Source organism: Callospermophilus lateralis, unplaced genomic scaffold (assembly GCF_048772815.1).
Source record: "Callospermophilus lateralis isolate mCalLat2 unplaced genomic scaffold, mCalLat2.hap1 Scaffold_2745, whole genome shotgun sequence".
In the NCBI taxonomy this organism is placed as follows: Eukaryota; Metazoa; Chordata; class Mammalia; order Rodentia; family Sciuridae; genus Callospermophilus; species Callospermophilus lateralis.
Genome location: NW_027513468.1, coordinates 152,325 through 175,878, shown reverse-complemented (window position 1 = coordinate 175,878; position 23,554 = coordinate 152,325). Strand labels below are relative to the sequence as shown.

The 23,554-nt window shown below is 36.0% G+C and overlaps 1 pseudogene; it reads left to right on the top strand.

Annotated features, from left to right (window-relative positions):
• Positions 1–11,991: 11,991 nt before the first annotated feature.
• On the top strand, positions 11,992–12,826 carry LOC143640446 (E3 ubiquitin-protein ligase SH3RF1 pseudogene; annotated as a pseudogene).
• Positions 12,827–23,554: the final 10,728 nt, after the last annotated feature.

Below are 23,554 nucleotides of genomic sequence, written 5' to 3'. Positions count from 1 at the left end.
TCTAGAAAGAAGGAATTGGAACTGGAGACAACATAAAAATGGCATCAGAAAAGTAGACCCAGTCATTAACCATTAAAGACTTGCAAATCACCCTATGAGAGAGAACACCTCCTGCCTGTTAGAATGGCTTCCATCAGAGGGTGAAGAGAAGGAAACCCTGCCTCTGTAGCAGCTGGGGATCAGGGCAAATGGCATAAGAGTCACAAAACGTAAAATAAAATACAACTACCAGATGACCCGGCAAGCCCACTTCCAGGCTTTTATCCACAGAAAGAGAAACCAGGACCTCATAAGACACCACAACCCATGTCAGTGCAGCAGTACTTACAGGACACTGGGCCCCTGGGCCCCTGATTACACAGGTGTCCCCATCCTCTATGAATACTCCCATGAGCTCCAGAAGGCCACCCAGGTGATTCCTTCCATGTCTCCTGTGAGGCACATCCTTTAGCATTGGGGAAGGTTGGCCTTCCAGGTTTGTCTGGTCTTGGATCTCCTCCTTCACCACCCCCAAATCTCGTGGTTCTCTCACTCTCATGGTGTTTAATCAGAGTTCAGTCATTCTATACTCAATTTCTGTCCCACAAACTTAGCTCTCTTGCCACACTCTGCTCAATAGACTACTCTCCCCTTTTGCCTACACATACTGGACAGAAATCTTTACTCCACAAACAGCTAGGTAGGCCTCTATGGCCAGCTCTGGCCCATTGTAAAATGAATCCATCATTATTTTATCATAGAGATGTCTTAGATATGTCCTTCATAGTGACCTCTAGAAAACACTTACCCCACCTTGCCCATAACAATCACTGTGTTAGTCAGATGTCATCACCATGATGAAAATACCTCACTGGATCCACATACAGGAGGAACAGTTTATATTGAGCACATGGTTTCTGAGATTCTGTCCATGTTTGGCCCAGTCCACTGCTCCAGGTCTGTGATGGGGCAGAACATCATGGCAGAAGGGTGTCATGGAGGAAAATTGCTGGGCTCCTGACATCCAGGAAGCAGAGAGATTGGGGGGGGGTTGGAAATAAAGCTCAGTTAGTAAAGTGCTGCCTCCTGTGCAGAAGGCCCTAGGTTGAATCCCTAGCACCACTGAGAGAGAGAGAGAGAGAGAGAGAGAGAGAGAGAGAGAGAGAGAGAGAGAGAGAGAGAGACAGAGAAAGAGAGAGAGTGTTGGTCAGGGACATATATCATCTAAGCCACATGCATAGTGACCTATTTCTTCCAGCCACACCCACCTAAGTTACCACCCAGTAGTTCTTTCAAACTATTAATCCATCAGATAGTCTAGCCCACCCATGTGTTAGAGTCCTCCTATGTAACATCTCACCTGTGAACAGCCTGCATGGCCACATGAGGAAGGCTGTGTGACTGGAACTGTGTGTCGTGCCCACTCTGTTTCCTTAATCCTCCAAATGGCCCTCAGAAGGAATTGGAGCATTGTATTTTTACAAACATGATATCAGAGGCTTACGGAGATTAACTTTATGAGATTTACACAGGAGGCAAAAGTGCCAAGATTCAAACCCTGCAAGCTCCTTCCAAGGCCTGCCATCTTGGTGCTGGATTACAATGGAACTTCCAATGTCCACATTCCCTGCGATGGAAGGGTGATTTTTGGACCTAGAGGAACCCTAGAAATTACCATTCAAGTCTCCCACTTTGATGATGAGGAATAGAAACCACCAGTTCCAAGGTCACCTGGGACTCCCTCGCTGAGCCTGGGCCCAAAGTGGCTGCTTGAACTCCATTAAATGCTCTCTTTCCACCAGGCCCCTATGCAGCTACCTGCCTCCCCTGTGGAATGAGCATAGGAGAGCACAGAGGTCTCACAGTCCCTTGGGCTACGTGGACCCCTCAATGAAGATGAGCATGTGAGGCCTGGATCCCAGGTTCACCAGGCCCTGCTGTACTGTTGCATAGGTCAGCCTTTCCAGGGTCAGTCCACTGATGCAGTTTTTACTCCACTGGAGGTCCTGTAATAAGCTTCATACAGCCAGGAGAACTGAGGATGCAGGAACACTCAATACATGCTTTCCAGGATGTTCTGGGCAATGCTTTCTCCTCCTCAGTCTTCTCATCTGGAGAATGGGGACAATAAACATTTGTATTTCAGTAGACTCTTATGAAGTTTTACAGGTCAAAACCTAAGTGCTGCTTGATCCTCAGCATAGGCTCATAAAGTTTATATATTAATCCATCATCACTCTTCTCCACTGTCCTGTCCATGTGGGCCATGAAGAGGCAAGAGGTGTTCTTCACTGGAAGTAACAAAAGCTTTCATGTGTCAGCAACTTGGCTGGTGGCTCCACTCCTCCTGCATCATGGTGACAGTAAAATGCCCCTCCTTCATGGCCACACAGAACCCTGTCCCTTCATAGTTCTCACTCTAGTAACCAGGCAACTGGCAGTGATCTCACTCAAGGAGAATGCTCTTCAGGCTCCACCTGCCATTGCAGCAGGGTCAAGGGCATAGTTTACCTTTGACGAGCTATGCCCTTGACCTGCCACAACTCCAAAGAATTGGGTTTTCTTTTATGTCATTTGAAGTTACTCCCAGACTTTGATAAGCTAAAAACTACCTAAGTAAATAGAAAATTGAGCATTAGGCCAGGTGCAGGCATTTCAAGTGCATTTGAATTACAGTGTGTCCCAGAAGTCTCTGCAGCAGAAGGGCAAGCATGGGGTGAATATTTTTCAGGAGCTGCTCAAACACCCTCAAGAGCACCCTCTCAGGCCCACTTTCTGCCTCCTCACCCCAGTCCCACTCCAGATGGCAGGCAAAAATGTCCATGGAACACAGGGCCTGACACAGAGCCTGGAGAGGAACACTTGTAAAACTACTTACACATCTGAATTACTAAAAATGGACTCCTGTCTCAAATTCAATCTTAGTTACTCATTTCACTTATTCATTGTGATAAAACAGATGATGTTGATGGAGACAAGTGGAGGAGAGGTCCCTCCCGCCCCCACCCACCAGCCAAGTAGTCCCACAGTCTTGTCCACAGAGCACCAGGGCTCTCTGGGCCTGGAGGGTCACTCACCGTGCCTCACGTCCTGTGTTTCCTTCAACAGTATTCCCATTACTCCTCAGTACAATAGAAGCTTTAACAAACAGCCAGCATTCATAAGAAAAGAGAGTGATTTTTTTTTGAGTGACAAAAATTATCTGACTTACCTCTTAATTTTATTCAACCTAATTCTAAAAGAGAATTCATGGCATTTCATAAAAATATATAATTCAGTAACATAAAATTATAAAGGCAGAAATTCAGACAAATGGAAAATAATAAAATTAATGATAAGGAAAAGTAGCTACAAACCCTCTAACCATCAAATATTAGTCGATTGTGTTCCTATAGCCAGAGCAAAGAAGAAAATTAAATTAAAAGGTTCACAGAGCCTTTAGGTATGAAACAAAACAGTGCAGCTTCTCCTTAAAGCCAGACTGAGGAGCCACCCCAGGAGGCCATAGCCAGCAAAAGGCCCAGAGTTTTCTGACCAGCAGGAGCCAGCCAAGAGCACAGTAAGTGCTGAGCATGCAGTGAATCAGAGGGCTATGGGTCCCAGCTCTTGTGCTCACCAAGGTGGTGTCTTCTTTGAGAGCCTCTGGGGGTTTTGAGGCACAGTTACCAGGAAGCACAGGGAGAGGCTGGGCTGGCTCCGTGACCTTATCACCTTTCTAGTATCCACCACCAGCTTCATTTGACAACCTAGCTTCTGCTATGTGGGTCATGGGGAATGCCATGTACTCCACTAGTCAACCACCTGCACTAGAGATGTGCTCCTGCACCACACTGGGAAGGCTGGATAAAGAAATGTGGAATATATATATATATATATATATATATATATATATATATATATATATATATATATATTTATATATATATATTTTTTTTTCCAATGGAACATTACTCAGCTTTAAAGAAGAGTAAATTTATGGAATTTGCCAGTAAATGGTTGTAGTTGGAGAATACATGCTAAGCAAAGTAAGCCAATCCCAAAAAAAACAAATGCCTATTTTTTTTTTACTAATAGGCAGATACTAATTCACAATAGGGCAGGGCAGGGGCATTAGGGAAAAATAGTGTTACCTTAGATTAGGTAGAGGGAAGCGATGAGAGGAGAGAGTAGGGGATGTGGGGATAGAAAGGATAATAGAATGAAACAGACATTTTACTGTATGTATATATGTGACTGCATGACCAATATGATTCTGCAACATGTACACTCAGAAAAATGAAAAATTATATCCCATCTATGTATTATATATCAAACTGCATAAATGCTTTCTACTTTCATCTATATCTGACACAACATAAAAGAACAAAACAGAGCCTGCAGCCTCTAATTCCAATTTCGCTTCCTATTATAACTTTCCAATAATGACCCTATTAGAAATATAGGAATGCATTTCTTTGTGTCCATTTTATATTTTATGTATAAGAAATTATATAGTGAAAGAAGTAACTTCTTAACTTCAATATTGTTTGTAAGAATCACATTTCCACTGCCTAAAGCCCTAGTCTCTTCATCTCCTTTTGATATCCACCTATATTTTTTTTCTATGAGTATGTGGTGCCTTGAAGAGTTTCACCACCTCTGGGCATTTGGGTTGCTTCCTCTTTGGAGTTATGAAGAAGTATTCTCCTATAATTGCTGTGGTATATGTGTTTGGGTAAATTGCATTTAAGTATTTTTGGTGTTTATATTCTAAGAGTAAATTTCTGGATCATCAGTTATACATATTTGAAATTTCGTATATATTACCAAATGCTTTCCAAAGCAACTGTATGGATTCAACCCACTAGTAACATGGGGACACTCTAATCTATCAATATCCTCACTTACATTTATTACAGTCTTTTTTGTTATCTTAGCGATTTATCTGGGTGGGCAATAGTGACATATTTTGTTTTAATTTGTATTTCACCAATGACTAAGAAACTTCTGCCTCTAAATAAATTTTAAAAAACTCTAGATGGCCAGAAAATGAAGACTTTATTTCTGAAAATGTTTATAATGTAACATAATGTCTACTGCTTCTATGATTTTTCTTCACAGAAAAGAGATTATTAATACTATTAATCACATTTCTCTGATATTGTTATTTTATAATTAAAATAAGTAAACTAAATATAACATAATTGAGAGTAATCTATGATTTCTTAAATGAAGAAATAAGAAATTACAACTGACACACAACTACTTTCTCCCTTTTTGTTCAGTTGTTAAAGAAACAACAGTACCCTTCCTCAAATGTCTCCACAGCAAGCTGAATCAACCTCCATTATCATGGCACTGAGATTATTTTCTACGACTTTAAATATTACCAGAGATTCTAAATATATAGCTAAACTTGTTCCTCATATTTCTGTAGCTGTGTTATCCCCTCATTTGAATTTCAATTTACTATCTCTTTTTTTTTAACCCTTCAGACTCTTTCACAGCATCAAAAGTCTCCCATCTTCCTTGCTCATATGCACAGTCACACCAAGATTCCTGGACCTCTGACAGAGAATAACGCCAACACAGATGCAGCTGTGAGGTCCCAAATCTTTTATTGTCAGATGCTATAAAACTCATGAATTTTCTCATCAAAAACTTATGGACTTTCTTCTCATGAATGAAGTTGTTTTCCATTTCTTTCCAAAAGCTCAGGCCAGTGTCAATAACTGTTCTCACTGTATACCCTACTGGGTCCCTATGTGGGAATCTGTAAAAACAAAAGGACTACAATCTAATACACTTTGCCTAAGTGTATTAGAATGTTTACACATATAAACATGTATTTATATCCTAAGAGTAAATTTATTTACTCTTAGGATATAAATACATTTTCCTCTTTTTCATCCTTATTCCTTTCTTCATATTTCTACTGATTTCATTCTGGGTTTATTTGGGTTACTGCAAATTGATCTAAAGATTTACCTGTTTAAAAAAAATTCTCATTTATTTCTCTGCTTTGCCACTATGGGCAAGCATACTAATTTAAAAACAGATAACATCCCTGCAAATATATTCTGTTATTTTGCACAATTTGCTAATTATTGGGATATAATTTTAACCCATAGAATTACTCATACTCCTACCAAACACTCCTGGCTTGAATGAACACATTGTACCCTAATGACATGCCACGTTTATAAAAAATATAAAAAGGGGACATAACCCACAGTAGAATACAATTCTTAAGTTTATGAAAATGGGCTTAAAATAAAGGACATAAGGGACAAAGGGGGTCAAGTGAACTTAAGTGGTGGTTCATAATTCCTAAAAGTTATCCTGAGAACTGAACATTTCTTATATTTGAAATTTCCTGTTTACATGAGAGTCATGTTTTCTTGTTTACACTTAATATGCTCTGGTTATTCTAATTTATGAAAAAATGGGCTGATTTTTATTATAATCAATGCCAAGCAAGGCTTTAAATCAATTAAAATCTTTCATTAAGTATAACGTTACTTCCACATATCCTCTAAGTCCTCCTGATCTTGAGGAGAAAGTTGTTCATCCTCCTCTTCATCCCCTTGTTCATCATCAGAATGAGAATGTTGAGGGGATATAGTTTTATAATCTCTAGACGTAGCAGCAGCCCCAATTAAGGGGGTTTGTTCTGACTCGGTTACTTCACATGCCAAACAAACTGTCTCAGGGATTGACCAAAGCATCCTTAAAAACATTCCATATTGCAAAAGCATTAACTGGAATCTTTTCTGGCCCATGATCATCATAGTAGATCTTTGTCTTTTTACCTATTTTTTCCATGTTTCTAAATTTAAGGTTCCTTTCTCAGGGAACCAAGGAGAGAACTCGTGATTAAAATGAAAAAAAAAAAATGTCCTAATTGCTTAGAAGAAACTGAAATGCCCTGTTCATGGAGCATATGCTTAGCTATATCAATAAAGAGTCCTCTTTCTTTAGACTCATTATGGCCCATAACTTCTCAAAATAAGTTCTCTGATGACTTACCCTTTACTTACTTAGTAAATTAATGGGTCTGCAGCACTCTAGGAAAGAATCCTATCCTTACCTGAAAACTTTTCAATGAAATAAATGCATCAGACTTACAGATTACTGATCATTCCTTTTTGGGGTGCACCAGATGTCAGAGTTCAGTTCCAAAAGGGGGTCTCAGGAGACGAAGGGATGGTAAGGAGTTGGTGAAAGGGTGTGGAGAAACAACACAGACACCGAAGTGAAGGTGCTGAATCCCAATCTTTACTTGTGAAGTTAATCATATATTCTTTTTATTTTGGCAGGCTCACAATACTTTGTGGTTATAAAACAGGAATCATTATTCAAAGAAACTAAGTCTTACATAGCTACAATTAGAATAGAAGAATGTATCTTGGCTTATGGAAAAGCAAGCATTTTTCCTCTCAGTTCGTATTTTGCTTTGAGCTGTTTCTGTTTAGTTAACTTTTAATAAAAGTTAGAAATGTCCCAGACTATTGGCCTATACCTTGACTATTCTTTCTGGACTTACTGACTAGAACCAGTTCCACGGTTACAGCAAATGGTTAATTTGAAAAAGAGAGGCTATTAATTTTAATCAAAAAATAATAAGAACACAATCTATTGTGCACAGGAAGAAGAACAAGTCGTCCAGTACTAAGTACTAATCTGTCTTCTTAACATTAATTCTTCTTCTTCTTGTCAAGGATACAGGGAGTAAGAAGAATTAATCTCTTCTTAACATTAATTCTTCTTACTCCCTGTATCCTTGACAAGAATACAGGGAGTATTTCATTAAACATTAAAAATTTACACTCCACAGCTGAATCATTGCATTTAGAGCAAACAGATCTATTCTTTAGAAGTAGTTGCATTAATTAGGAAAGTCATGTTTTTCCTTCATACTTAATGGACATACGAGAAGTCACAAGTCAGGGGAGAGGTGTAGCAATTTACCAAGGGTGATATTGAGTTCAATATTAAAGGTGACATTGAGTTCAATCCCTGATACCCTAAAGCACCACCAAACAAGCAACAGCAATCATTCTAAGTTTCAGAGAGATTACTGGTTAAGGCACACTAATAAAAAGCAAAACTTCTGGAACTCAAACCAGTTGTATTCAGTTGCAAACAAAATAGAAACAGCTAGCCATCAAGTAATACACACAAAAACAAGGCTGCAGATTCCTCTTTACTTGCCAGAGCTTTTTTTATTTGGATGTGAAAGTCACTAAATGAGAGTAGCTTGCTTGTATCTACAGCATCTGTATAAAGGTACCTAGTCTCAAGTGAACTTCCTGAGCATTTTCCTCATCTAAACATGCAGATCAATAACACTTTTATAACAACAACGACAACAACAACAACAACAATAATAATAATAATAATAATAATAATCACTATAAGAGAGTTATTCCCATCATTAAAGGGACAAACAGAACAGACATCAAATGCTGTTCTGTTCCATTCTTTCCCATTCTCGCCCTTTTCCCATTTCTTAATATAAAGAAAAAAAGTGAGAATTCTTAAAAATCATTTTTTGAAGGCTTATATGATTTTCAAATGGTAAAGAAACTATGATAACATATCAAATAGTAATAAGATACAGAACCACACTAGCTATAGATGAAGTCTGGGGAAATTACCTATGAGACTTTTCACTCTGAGACATGGGCACCTGGTCTTACCCCTTATTTTAAATGAGAGAAAGTTTTGCACCATTCACATCATCATTCCTCAGATCACCAGAGATGATGATGACAGTTGCAGTACCCCCACATGTTTCTTGAACATTTCCAGATTTCAGGAAAAAGCTATCCATGCAATTTCTATAACTTGTAATATAATTTCCTACTAAATTCTAGTACTCAAAAAAATTTCTTTGTAAGATGCAAGCAATGTGTTGTAGAAAATCAGTAGTATCCTATAATTAGAAACTGCAGAACAGGGTGTGGTTGTGCATGCCATGTAATCCCAGTGGCTCAGGAGGCTGAGAGAGGAGGATCATGAGTTCAAAGACAGCTTCAGCAAAAAGCGAAGTGCTGAGCAACTCAGTGAGACCTTGTCTCTTAATAAAATACAAACAAGGACTAAGGATGAGGCTCAGCGGTCAAGTGGAATTGAGTTCAATCCCTGGTACCCTCCACTACAACCAAATAAAAAGACTAGTGTTTCCTTTCTGACACATTACCCTAGGAAATGAGAATCTTTATTCCAGAGAATCTACTGTGTATTACTTACTATACACAGTAGAGATATATAACAGAGATGTCAATTTGCTTGAAAAACGGAGATGTCAATTTGCTTAACAAAAGGATTCACCATCATAATACCATAAGGAGTTTAAAGGAGACATCAGAAGACTCAAGAAGAGATGCTATGGCCATCCAGGGAGTCTGAAATATGATTTCTATGAGTCCCAAAAACATCCATGGATCAAATATAACCAGTAAATGCTCTCATAATTAAAATGATTGTTAAAGTGGAAAAAAAAAACTATTCCTCTTGGTAACATTACTGGATCACCCTAGGGGTCCTCCAAGACCCCCCAAAAATCATTCAGATCACTCCAACCTCCAGCTCTGTGGCTGAAAGCCACTCTGATTCACCGGTACTTATGCCAAACCAGTTGTACAATATTTTGAATATCAATCCTGGGCATTGTAAAAACTGCTTCTTAAATAAGAAACTTCCCCCCCAAAAAATTTTAAGCACTCTTCCCTTGAGCTATTTGACAGAGTTTTCTACCTAAAAATACCACAGCTGAAAGTAAAATCCAGCTCCATGAAATGCATCTCTTTCCTATAGTAAGTTTCATCAAATTATGTATGTTAAAATTTAATGTAGAATACATACACAGCCTCAATATAGTTCTAAGCTATGATACTACAATTTTTTAAACTATAGAGATACAAGATTTGCTGGTGGATGGTGCAAAACTATATGTTACCATACAAACACTCATTTCTTTGGGACCATGTATTATTAATCTCTTTACTCATCCCAACAATAATAATGATTCAAACATAAAAGGTATAAATAATTCATTAATGACAAAGAAAAATCTTGGTTCTATTTTTGGAAATACTTGGGTTTATTAAACTACACAACAATGAAGCACTTCAAATGCCCCTAAAATTATAGAGAATACCCTAAATTGTGACCATTTATCTTTCTGCTTAACTTTAATTTTTATGAATTGGTTACAAATGGGTACTATGCAGTCAGTAAGAGCTTGTCACAAGGAAATTAATTAAAATCACCATATATATTTTTGAAGGAAAATATCTGCATTTGAAGACAGAAATAAAAGTCTTAATTCTGAAAAGAAAATGATTAGCTATATGCAAATTTACAATTCACTAAATCCATATAACTGTGATTTCATTACCTAAAGTACGTAACAGTGCCATCAAATTTTACTCGCTAAACAACAGCTTAGAACACAGCCCCACAGTTAAAGGTATTTGACAATAAATAATGGTCAATAACAAAGAGCCAGGCACAAAACAACTGGTCAAAATAAGATGAGTCAGAGCTCTGAAGACACAGGGAGTCACACAGATGCCCAAGAAATGCTGTTTCCATGAGCCCAACAGGCAGCCACACAGATCACATTGTGCTTGGATTTGTTTTGTCAAGTTCAAGATATGATGGGATGTTAGGTAAAGCAGAAGGTCAATGCCAAGGGAGTCACAAGTGAAAGTCATTGATTTATCCAAAAACATGATTTCCAATACTTGTAAGAGCCACCACCTCATAGCAGCTGAGCACAGTAAAATACTCCAGGCTAAAGTGTACTTGCCCCTTCCAACTTCTCCATCATGTTAGTCAGGATCGCCTGCAGGGTATGCAACAAGAGGAATTGCTCCAGTCCAAAGGTGTTGATGTACAGGTCCTGGAGGACATTCTGCAATGAAAGAGTGAGAGGTGTAAATATGTCACTAGTTTCAAGCCCCATCTATCTTGGTTTCTATCCTTCATCTGCTTCAGATAAAGAGTGAAGGTAATTGTCAGTTGCCCATCACCACATGACACTGTCATTACTGCTCTTTTTTTATCCATTTTTAAACTCAGGGTAACAAGTGATGCCACATCTGGAGTGTGTATCTTGGCACACACTGCATTGGAGCTTTGTCTGTAGTTCCTGTGGTTCCCTACAACAGGGACTATTACTACTACCAGAAAAAAAAAAGAAAGCAGAGAAGTTAGGTAACTTTTTCAAAGTAACAGTCACAAAATATTCTAGACAGGATAGAAATTTGGACTATTCCATCTCTCACGTATTGGTTTCTATCCCACCAAGAATTCTGTTGATTTAAAAAATAACATTTAAGGCTGCTTAAGTGGGAAGCAATGACACCTGTGTAATGTGTCTATGCAGAGAGGGGGAGGAGCAGAGAGGAGTTGCCAGGGGCCACCGGGCCTGCTTTAGAGAAATAGGGAGCAGCAGGGATGTCTGGGTGGAATCTGCTTTGGCCATGGCCACAATTGCAGGGACCAAGAACAAGGTGGAGAAGGCAACGTGCAAGAGCAAAGTCTGAAATGGATGTCACATGAATCATTTTAAGAGCTGCACACAACTATGAACATTTCTGAGGCCTTTTCTCATTAAAGTATATAAAAATGAATGAATTTGCCTGCTTGGGTATTTTGGAGTGTCCTGGATGCTTCTGCAAAAGTCTTGCCTTGTCACCACAGGTTTTGCAAAGCATGTTTGCTGTGATAAGTTCCCTCAGTTGTCCCGAGTGGAGCATAACGGTTGACTCCCAAGATGAGCTTCCAAGAAACATTCTGCTGGTCAGGCTTCTGAATGGCATTAAGCAGACACTTTGGAAACCTAGCCAGTGGGTGCAGTAGGACTAATTGCACAAATGTATTAATGGTTAGGGCAGCACTTTCACTAACTGTAATGCAAAAATCTGTAGAGCTCCCAGTGTAGATGGCAGCCTTGGGTGCAATCCTGGAGGCCCCAGTGAAGGGTATACCTGTTACCATTTCTTAAAGCATTTCATAACTATGAAAACAAGAGCCTGGAGACTTAAATTCAGCAAATGTGGCATCATCATTTTTTGGCGACACATTGTTAAAAACTGGCTCCACAGGATATGTCAATGGGATCCATGGCTTTTTTTCTGAAGCAATTTGGTTCAAATTATTAAACCATCGTCTCAGCCCCTACCTCAGTGAAAATCACTTTATGACTTTGAAGTGCAAGACAAAAAAATCAGCAAATAATAACCACCGTTATTATTTGTTCTGACCGTGATACAAAGAGTGAATGAAAGGTGTGCTGGAGGAATGTTGGCAGAAAAAACTGAAATATTTCTGATTTCCTACATTGAGTTTAACTTTGCTGCTAAGCAGCTGACAAAATGGGGTAATCCTTCCATGCCAGGAGTTGATACTAAAGAATATACCTCAGCAGCATTCCAGAGCAGCACTGCCCCAAACCACTTCAACACCAAGAAGAACACCAAAAAGCAGCACTTCTTCACTTCCTTCACCATGGCAAACACGTCCTCTCATACATCCCAGAACTGCCACTCCATGGAGATCAGCCCGCCTGACCTCATCAGCTCCAGCAACCCTCAGCTTCCAAAAGAATCAGAGAAATGTCTGGGCTTACTTCATTGCCTCTTATCAGATTTATGTGATTACTGTTGCCTTCATTGTGACCCCACAAACAAGCAGCCCAGTGACAACTGGCCCTTCATTAACTTTCCTGTTGGATGTCCCCTCTCTATATTCCTTTGGAACTTTGAATCTTCTATTTCCAGAATGCCCTTCTCCTGGCTACCACTTTCCTCTCATTTCCATCATGCCAGATATGGTGCTGCATCTGCTGGAATGAGACCCAGTCTCATGAAAGAATATTGAATATTATAAAATGTTAGTTCTACCCAAAATTATCTACAGATTTGTTGCCATCTCATTACAAATTCTAGCAGTCAATATTATGTAAATCTGTATATTAATTCTGAATGTTTATATTAATTCAAAATTTAAACAGTATAGATGATCTCAGAACCTGGGATTATAGTATGGTAAAATTAATTAGGAAGGGATTACTTTTGAGTATTAATTATTACTGAGTTTTGTATGATCTACTTAATTTTAATAATAGTAAGGTTTAATAATTATTTTCAAAATTTATAAAAACTACTCTCATAAATAAAAATATGTGGAATGACTTTAGCAAACAAATTTTTTCAGGTATCCAGGGAAGTTTAGGTATCTATGATTTTCTTACTAGACATTCTCAAGTACTGGAAGAATATTAGCCTAATTAAAAAACAGAAAGAAAAAAATGAAAGAAACTTCAGCCCCTGCCCAAGAATATATAATTTGGTTTTCAAGAGTAAGCAGGTTTTTGAAATTATAAATAGGTCAATTTTTTTCTACTACAAGCATGGCTTTCCTTATAGATTATAGGTGAAGTCTGTGGATTTGGATCTGGAGAAAACTTTATATAATGTTCTACAAGCCATTTAAGAAAAAAAAGGCCATGAAGTTTCATGGTTCCTTTAAAACAATATACATTTTGCTCAAAATGTACTCTTCTGGACCCAAATTGTAAGTCAACCATTGAAGTTGCAAATTGTAGACATAAATGATTTATAATTAAGGTAATCCCAGAAGACTAGAAATTTTTTTTACCAATTATATCATAACAAGTCCAAACCCTTATATCTATCAGATAAATATTGGTTGATGAATGAAACTAACAAGCTATTACTTTTCAATATACCTTCAGGAGAGCCCTAGAAATGCAACTGTGCTGCATTCTTTTAGGAAGTTTCTTCCAACTATTATTCTCTAATTTAAAGATGACACTAGCACAAATTCCTTAAATTTTAATAGGTGGACAGCAGCCTGTGTCTTGTGCATTGTGTAAGTGCCAGTGTCTGAGGTGTCAGATTGTATATATGGAAAGAAGAGCCCCCTGGCTAATAGAGGAGCTAAAACAAAAGGCAGTAAGAGCTATTTTGTTCCGTGAATATGTTTGGACACAGAATACAATGAAGAATGATGATTTGACTGAAGAAGGATTTACAAAGAGTAGTATACAAATAAGAAAAAGTCTAATGAAAATAATGAAGATCTCATTGCTCTGAATGATTGGAGAAATAAATCCTATTTTAAATCAAAGATAATACTGTGAACAGGCCATACTTTATGTTAATATTAACCTACAATTTCCTTCTTACATGCGTTGGTCTTCATCACATTTACAGAACACATCTGTTGTGCTCTGTGACAATCTGGCTGAGTCCTGATTCCTCAAGTTTTCAGATATGACATACTTGTAACACCCCGAGTTATTGAGGTCAACATGAGGATCCTAAGTCCACGAAAATAAAACTCTTCTTCACATTCTGCAATTAAAAACAAGTTAAAAGGAAGGGATTCATAACATAGAGTAATTACTTTTTGAAAAGTCAAGAGACTGTTCTATATGATTTGATTTTTAAATTGTTTTTATGATTTGAATTTTAAACCATCATCATCTTGATGTTTAGAACTTTAATTTATGGAACAATCAGGCAATTTTTATATTTAACTTTAAATACCTGAATATTATAAATCAACTTAGGTGAACATTTTATTTCAGTGAAACTTCTAAACAACTTGTCACTTATATTGTACCAGCAATGATTTGTAAAAAATGATGTGCTAAGTAATCCTAGGGTATAATTTAGGAACGCAAAGAAAACTGTCAAGAAATTCACAGAGATAACATTTAATCAATCTTTGCAGATTAAAGTAATAAATATTAAATTAATCAACACAGCTTAATTGAAGATCTAGTGTAACATATTTTTTATTAGACTTGTTATTAATGGACTTTTAAATGCTACCACAACTTGAACTCTGGGTTAAATATAGATAAAGATCCACTGTTGCAACACAAAAAAAGAAAAAAAAAAACAGTACTTTAATAGCCCTTTGTTTCCATGGACCTCGTCCTGTTATATAGAGTAAGGATACACAAGACTCCCTCTTTCCTCCCTAGGGTTAGCTACATGTTTGGCAAGATATCAGTTTGAAGGATGTTGAAGTAACTAAAGCAAAATTCTGATAAAAGTACAAGTGCAGTAGCTAAGACTGAAAATAATAAAAGAATTTTTATTGTCTCCAAAGATACTGTTTTCAAATCGGTGATTCTTGTGTTTTTTATTTAAATCTCACAGTAATATAGAGTCATGTGCCACCTAACATTTTGGTAAACCACAGATCACTTATATAATGCATGTACTAAATAGCCAAGCACATAGTAGGCTATACCATGTAGGTTCCAAGATGTGTGCACAATGATGAAACCACCTAAGATGCATTTCTCAGAGGTATCCCTGTTGTCAAGTGCATGACTGTATAATTAAGGATGCTCTGGTATATAGTGGTAAAGACCTGAACGTGCCTCCCAAACCCTTCAGCATTCTCTTCTTGGGTTTCATTTTATCTTTTTTCCTTTCTCTTTTTCAGTTATTGTCCCCTTTCTCTTGGTTCCCATTCATTTGTCTCTCCAGAGAGTGCAAAGGCTGATCACTGGCTGTGGATATAGATTTTCTTCCTGATTGTGAACTTTATTCTGTGTCTTCTTCCACTGGATATTAAAATTAAATAAAGATAAAAAATATGGTGAATCACAGTCACTAAAAATAAGTAAGAGAAAATGTTTGAGAACTTTACTTTTTCACATTTTCTACATCACAATGGTCTTGCCCTCAACTTGAATGACAATACTCTTTAATGTTGAGTAGAATTAGAAAGAAATATGTGATGCACATGTGAGTCCCATGCACACATGTCTGCTACATGAAGCAAATGCACCAATAGCAAGACAGAAGCAGCTTCCTGGCTAGATAGCTAGATTCTTCTGAATGCACAATATCATTCTGATCGATACACAACATGTATGAGGGAAGGACTTCAACAATCCTTACACAGCACAGACCTCTCAGGGGATTTGCAATCTAGTGGCAATATGAAAATAAAGAAAACAAGCAAGATTCTTTCTCCAAGTGCTTCCTTTCTTCTTGGTTAAGGCAGTGTAGGCACGTCCTGCTCCCTCGTTCATTTGGTAACTGTACCACTCAATATAAGCACATATCTGTTAGCACAGGACTTCTTTCCTCGGGATTCCAAATAGGTCCACTTATGATTTCTGAACACCAAGGAGTGGGTTTTTTGGTTTATAACAATAACAGATCCTCAAGGGATCAATAATGTTTCTTTATATTGTTAATGCCAACATCATTTGTACATGCTATTATCTGTACTACAGGTTCTAATTCTCAATAATTTTGCATTATTATCTGCATAAGGGAAGCTTAACAGAATGAAAATCAATAATCCTCACTTTTTCATATTTTGCAGATAAAAGTTATCGTGGTAACAATGTTCTTCCCTTTAGTTCATACTTTAAACCTATGAAACAAGGCAGTTCAAAATTTTTACATTTGAAAGAATGGAAAATAACTGAGTAGGCTTCTAATTTATGTTTTAAATAAGAAGCATACTGGGGAATGATATTGCCCAAATTATATTGTTATAATGGGTGTATATGTAGAAATATGTAGTAATGAATACCATCATTATATATGTATAATTATAATGCACCAATAAAGATATGAAAAATGTGAAAAGCATAGATTGAACTTATCAACAGACACTCTTAGCAATCTTTTCTGATATTGTCTGCCTAAGCCTATTTTCTAAATATATTAAGGACTATAGAATCATCATTACTTCATGAATTCCAAGGTCATTTCTTGGCAGTACCAACAAATAAGGCAAAAATCACATTGAGTTTTTAATAACACAGAATCAAATAGGACAGTGAGGACTTCATCTCAAATTTTGCAAAGAACTGACCTTAGTATCTTATCACGTGAAATTTGGTCTTGCCTCTCAACCAGCCAGGGGCACTTGAATTACCAAAACAGAGTATTAAGGGAATCAAACTAGCTATTATAGATCCAAAATCTTTGTTTTCTGCTACTAAACCCTCACAAATCTCAGGAAAGTTTATCAGATGATGACACAGTCATGGCCAAGTAGTAAAATTTTGTTTTTAAAAAGATGTCAGCTATTTTAGAATAACATAAAAAACAAAGGTTCACTCTTCTTTTGCTTGTCGCATTTGGTTAAGAACATGAGCCAGGGTCCGGGGATATAGCTCAGTTGGTAGAGTGCTTGCCTTGCATCACAAAGCCCTGATTTCAATCTCCAGTACACATATACAAAAACATGTGCCAACATATTTTCTATCCTAGCAGGTCATGCCGTGTGTACAGCCAAAGGAGCACTCCCCCAAGAAAATACAAATGTAGCTTATGCAGTGTTGCATGTTGTGTACTATATGCCCTCAGACCACTACTTCAACCCTAGTTTGATGTGACCCCAATTCAAAATAATTAACCAGTCACTATAAAGAAATTCTTAAAAGCTGAAAAACTAAGGCCAATTGCTTTATTCAAGAGAGCTAAATGTATGCCAGTCAATGTTCTACAATTCCTGCACAGAAAACACCTTTTATTTTACTCCCACACTTCCTTATGCAATTTTTATTGTTGCACTTCTCATCCACGTCTGTTTCCCATTCTTGAGGCACCAAAAATGATATCTACCAGACAGACAGCAGCTGCAAATATATGCGCAGGGAAATAAAAACAACTACTAAAACCTGGACAATGCCTTTTGGTCATATTTCTGAGGAACATCATTTCACTATCTTCAGAAAAATGCCTACTCTCCCTTAATAAAGTGTATAAAGTATAACCCCAACCCAACTCCAGCAACACCAGCAACATCCATTTTATGTGGTAAAATTCCAATTGGTTTATAATATATTTTAATGCTATTATTCTTAATATTACATATATCATCTAAAGGATTTTACAGTCTTCTAAAATGTTTGAAACCACAAACAACAACAACAAGAAGAAATGAGCTTAATAAATTTAAAATATTTAGTCTTCCATAGCAACCATTATCTTAAGTCATGAATAGAACTATCAGTAGCAATTCTGTTAGTTTTCTGCCTAAGAGTTTGGCAGAAGCTCAAGAAGCTTATGTCTGCTCTTGGCTCCATAAGAGAATAAATGTAGTGCCTTCACAACTCACTATATGCTGAAGTCATTTCTGTTGTCAATTTTTTTTCATTTTCACAATAACTTCTGGTTTATGTAATGCAACTTCTTTTCTAAATTGGGTAAAAAAGAAAAAGTATTAAATCATTTATTAACTTTGTGTTTTGTAACCTCCTCTTAATTGAAAACTCCTACCTTACTCTCCTGCCTGAAGCAAATGGTGGACTGTTTAAAATTATACTTGCACTTTTCAGGATTCATTATGATAATCCAATTTTTGATAATACATTATCACAGAAACTCCACTGGGGGTGTATTTATCTAACTACTTCCTTTGAATCGCAACTAATAAAAATACTTAGCAATATGGAGCTGTATATGTACAAATGTAAGATTTTTTTACACTATCATATTATATGTGCTTCTAACACAGAAATTATTTGATAGAGAAAAATAAGAATCTCTCACTTATGTAAAACTGCTTTGCTTTTTAAAAGCTCAATTAAATTTGTTACGTGTGTTTATTATATATATATATATATATATATATATATATATATATATATATATATATATATATATATATATTAAGGTCACTAATAAGCTAGTCAGATTCTAAGTTTCAAAACCAAAATTTATATTTAATACTAGTGCTATAATGAGGGCTATAAAATATTCTTATTCCTTTAGATGGAAAAATATTCATGTAAACAATATTTGAACTAAGAAAAGTACCAGCAATATATCAGCAGTAAGTGACTTGATATATTGTGTTCACACTAAATTATATTGCAAGAACTAATCAAATTAACACCTGGAAAATTTACTATTGTAAATGCTATGTAAATTTTTATGTTTTCTACTTTAATTTTGTTCATGTTTACACATTATTTGTTTTCCTTTGCAGACATTCTCAACAAAGAAAGATGATTATTTCCTTCTAAACAAGTAGAAATATCTATTTTTGACAATATTTCTACCTGTTTCAACCTTCTCTGTGCACTGAACTCTCAGCTATTTTCACATGAGATTACGTAAAAAGACAGATATTTTCAAGTTTCTTTTTTAAAAAAAAACATGTAAAGGATGAAGCTGATTATTTCTCTTTCATTTTGTGCAGTCATTTCAGTCTGCAATTAAGGCATATATAATTATCATAAACAAAAGAAATACAAAATTACAATGATAACCTAACATTACCTTTCACTTACTACTCAACAGGTACTCTTCTCTGAGGGCAAGACCTAAGGAAGTATCAGTAAATATTTGTTGAGTAGATGCCCATATACTCAAAAGCTGAAAATATGAAAATCTATCTTTTCTTTCTCCCTATTTATAAAGAACTACCTTTCAAATTTTAAAATCATAATGGTAGAAACAAATGATTTAGTAATATAGTATTTTCATTGGAAAAGCAAAAACCAAATGTGAAAACTCTACACAGGATGACTCATAGTCCTCACAAGGACCATTTTAAAATTATTCTTAAAGTGGCTTAAATAATAAAAGTTTAATAATGGAATAATTCACTAACCTCAACAAATCTCCTGACCACCACCAACTTCAATCAATTAACGATAGATAAATAACAATGAAATAAAAATTGATGAGCATGGCCTTCTTGGTATACAAAGTTCTACATAGGAATTGAGCATGTTTGGTACATAAATATTGTTTTTTTTTAATTTCTTATTTTAGTTTATTGTTTTGACTTTGAAAAAGAAAAAAATGTAGAAAATGAACAGCCAGTGATGAAGATGGTGTCAAATAGCATGATCTGCTGTTCTGGCCTGTGACTTTTAATACAAAATGTTTAACTCTTGGCAATGGAAACAGGTTTTTTTTTCTGAACAATAAATATAATAATAATAATAATAATAATAATAATAATAAGAAGAAGAAGAAGAAGAAGAAGATGATGATGATGATGAAGACAAAGACAAGAATCAATTAGCATGAAACATGTAAACTTTAGAACATTTTATACTAATATCATAGAATGGGAATAATAATTAATATAATGAAGAAGCAAGTGTATGACCATGAATGAAGACTGAGAAGGAAAAGTCAGTTGATATCTAGTAGAGTACTACAGAAGGGGTTTCAAAATAGGATAAAAGTTTAAATTCATGACCCCTAAGACACTCTACCCTAAAAAAGATTTATTTAATTTTAAAATTATCTCTCAATACATATGCATATATAGAGAGAAATCCTAGGATTATTGTTCCATTGTTCACTTTCACTCTGCATTATAAACTTCTCTCTAATACAGGATTTCATTTTAATTGGATAAAAGGGATCCAAAAGGTAACTGTAGTATGTCACCTACATTATTCCCCTCTTCCAACACAATGTTGCAGAACAGGAACAAAAACGCCACACACTCATATTTGCTTTTGGTTTTCAAATAATTTTGACATTTTTTTAGAGAGAGAGAGATTTTTTATTTTTTGGCGGACACAACATCTTTGTTTGTATGCCTGGCGAGCATACTACTGCTTGAGCCACATCCCCTGCCCCTGATTTTGACACTTAAATGATGGTACATGATGGATGTTTTCTGCCCAGTGGAATAATGTATAATGGCATTGAAAGCTTTCCTTTCAATAGTTATGACCAAATGGAATGTTCATAATAATCAAAATGGTAGAACCCATAATCCATAACTCTATTGATGGTGTACAAAAAGTAAAATGCAGGGCTCTGTTGTAGGGCACTCACCTAGCATATGCGAGGACCTGGGTTCGATCCTCAACACCAAATAAAAATAAATACATAAAATAAAGGTATTATAACCATCCACAACTAAAAAATTAAATATTAAAAACAAAAAGAAGAAGCAACACTGCTGGAAGAATGGTGAGAATGAGTGTTAAGTTATAGAGCTTCATGAGAAAATCTAGAGGCAGGAGGACAAGTCAGGAAATCCTAACAATAATTTCAGATATTAAATAATAATGGTTCAGTCTGAATTGGAAATAAGGAATAAAATTAGATTTCATCAGAAAAAAATAAGAATGCTGGTAATGAAGTGGTTATTCAATGAAATAATAATTCTGCCTTTTTGAGACTGGAAGTGCTAATGAGACAAATCATGATCAACTATCTTTAGGTGTGCAACACTAAGCTTGTAAACACAGTTTCTTCTTTTTTACTTGCATTGCCAACTGTCATTACTCACATAGATTATTTCATTAATACTATATAAGTAAGGGGCTGGGGTTATGGTTCAGTGGTAGAGCACTCACCTAGCACATACAGGGTGGTGGGTTCAATCCTAAGCACCACATAAAAATTAAATAAAGGTATTGTGTCCTACTACAACTAAAACAAAACAAACAAACAAACAATAACAAATATATAAAATATTAGTAACTTTCTTGCCACCAACATTGCTACTTGCCTTCCCTTCCCCCAATGACCCATCTCAAACCATGATCACAAAAACCATATTTTTTTACTTGAAGTTCTTCAAAAACTTTTAAAGGTTTTCAGAATAAAATGAAAACAATTTACATTAGACTATGATCCTCTCTCTACATACATCTGAAACTCATTCCTCACTATGATCTTACAGATACTGTATATAACATCCTAAGAGAGCTTGGAACTATTGAAATCTACAGATTATCCCCATTACACAGGCTACATATAGTCCCTCTTCACCCAGTTGAAGACTCTCAAAGAGTACTGGTGGACTGAAGCACTATCTCTCTGGAAAACATTCTCCACATCTGCATCTACTTTCTTCTCCACCTGAATTCCATACAGGCTGGGTCAGTGGTCTACACTTTGATGCCATAACAACCTGTACACTACCATTACACTCAACCACACAACTTATGAAGAGTTGGTTACAACTGGGTTAGATTGCTCCTGGATCCTCAGGAACTTAAAGCCCAAAATCAGACTATAGGTGCCCTGTCTCACTGATACATGCTTAAATACTTAAGAAGTATTTGTATAATGGGATAACTCATTTGGAGGATTGTTCAGATATTCCAGAAAATCACAGGATTGCAAACCAAAAGAAGATGTATTCTAAGTGTGATTTTGGTCAAATATTTAAATATTTTCCTTTTTTAAAAAAGTATATGAATAAGAATTCTATAATGTACACATTTTAGATAAGATTTTCACTGCACTTTTGCTGACTGTTACTTTTAATCTGGAAAAGAGAAATTTAAGGAAGTGTTTTTCCTACTTCACAAGCACACATTCATGCTGCATTCAGAAACTTCCTAAAAACAAATCAGAACTCCTTTCTTTCAACTGAAGTCTTAATGTTTAAAAACACAAGTTAGTGAAAAATAATTTTTCTTTTCTACTGGGGATTTAACTCAGGGGTACTCAAATGCCAAGACATATCCTAGCCCTATTTTGTATTTTATTTGAAGACAAAGTCTCACTGAGTTGCTTAGTGCCTCACTGCTACTGAGGCTGGCTTGAACTCAGGATCCTCCTGCCTCAGCCTCCCTAGCTTGGAGGATTACAGGCATGGTCCACCTTTCTAACTCTTATATTGTACTATTTTTTAGCATTGCAGAAGATTCAACTAACTGTTAAATGGATTAATTAAAGAGAGCAATTCATAAGGTACTTGACCTTGGAATGTATACCTTGAATTCTTTCATAGTAATTTTATTTTAATATAAATGGTTTCTGGTTTTGATAAAATTAAACTTAGTATGTATTATTTTTCCTCAAATGTGTGTTGAAAAAAGGGGTCAGCACACTGAGAATTAAAAAGAAATCTTAAGTTTTCAATTGTAATGTGCTATTATTTAGCTACTGAAACAACAAATTTCCTCAGAAGTTCTCATATTACCAATGTAAATTTAGTTTTTTCTAAACTTGTATTCCAAAGCTCAATTATGTGTATTTTAGAGCAATGCATTTTTACCTCCTAAGAGAATGCATAAAAAAGACAAGCTACTCAAAAGAAGTGTGTCCATCTTTGCAAGTCAAAGTTTTTCATATTTAAACTTCTAAATATGGTGTATCTTAAAATCAAAAGTTACAGTTAATTGAAGATATTTGGTTCTGTTATGTTTCATCAACTTCAATCCATAAAGAAATTTATTAATTTAATAATACGGTATATAGATTCTGGCAATTTTTAATTGTGAAAAAAAGATAACGAGAGAGAGAGAGAGAGAGAGAGAGAGAGAGAGAGAGAGAGAGAGAGAGAGAGAATCTGCTGCTGCCCGGCTGCAGCAGAATATCCTTGGGGGTGACGAATTACTTGTATATGTTGGTGCAGCAGCAGGAATGGAAGCCGTTTATTGTAGGATAACAGAGGTATTTATAAATTTTGCACAGCTTAACTTAATTAGCATAAACTAGATACAGCAGTCAGCCAATCAGGAATCTCCACACTTAATGGCTCGCTTTTGTTACTTCACAAACCACTCCCTCTGACATTTGGCCAGGCGCCATCCAGACTTGTTTACAGACTCTAACAGAAATCAACATTACTGCAT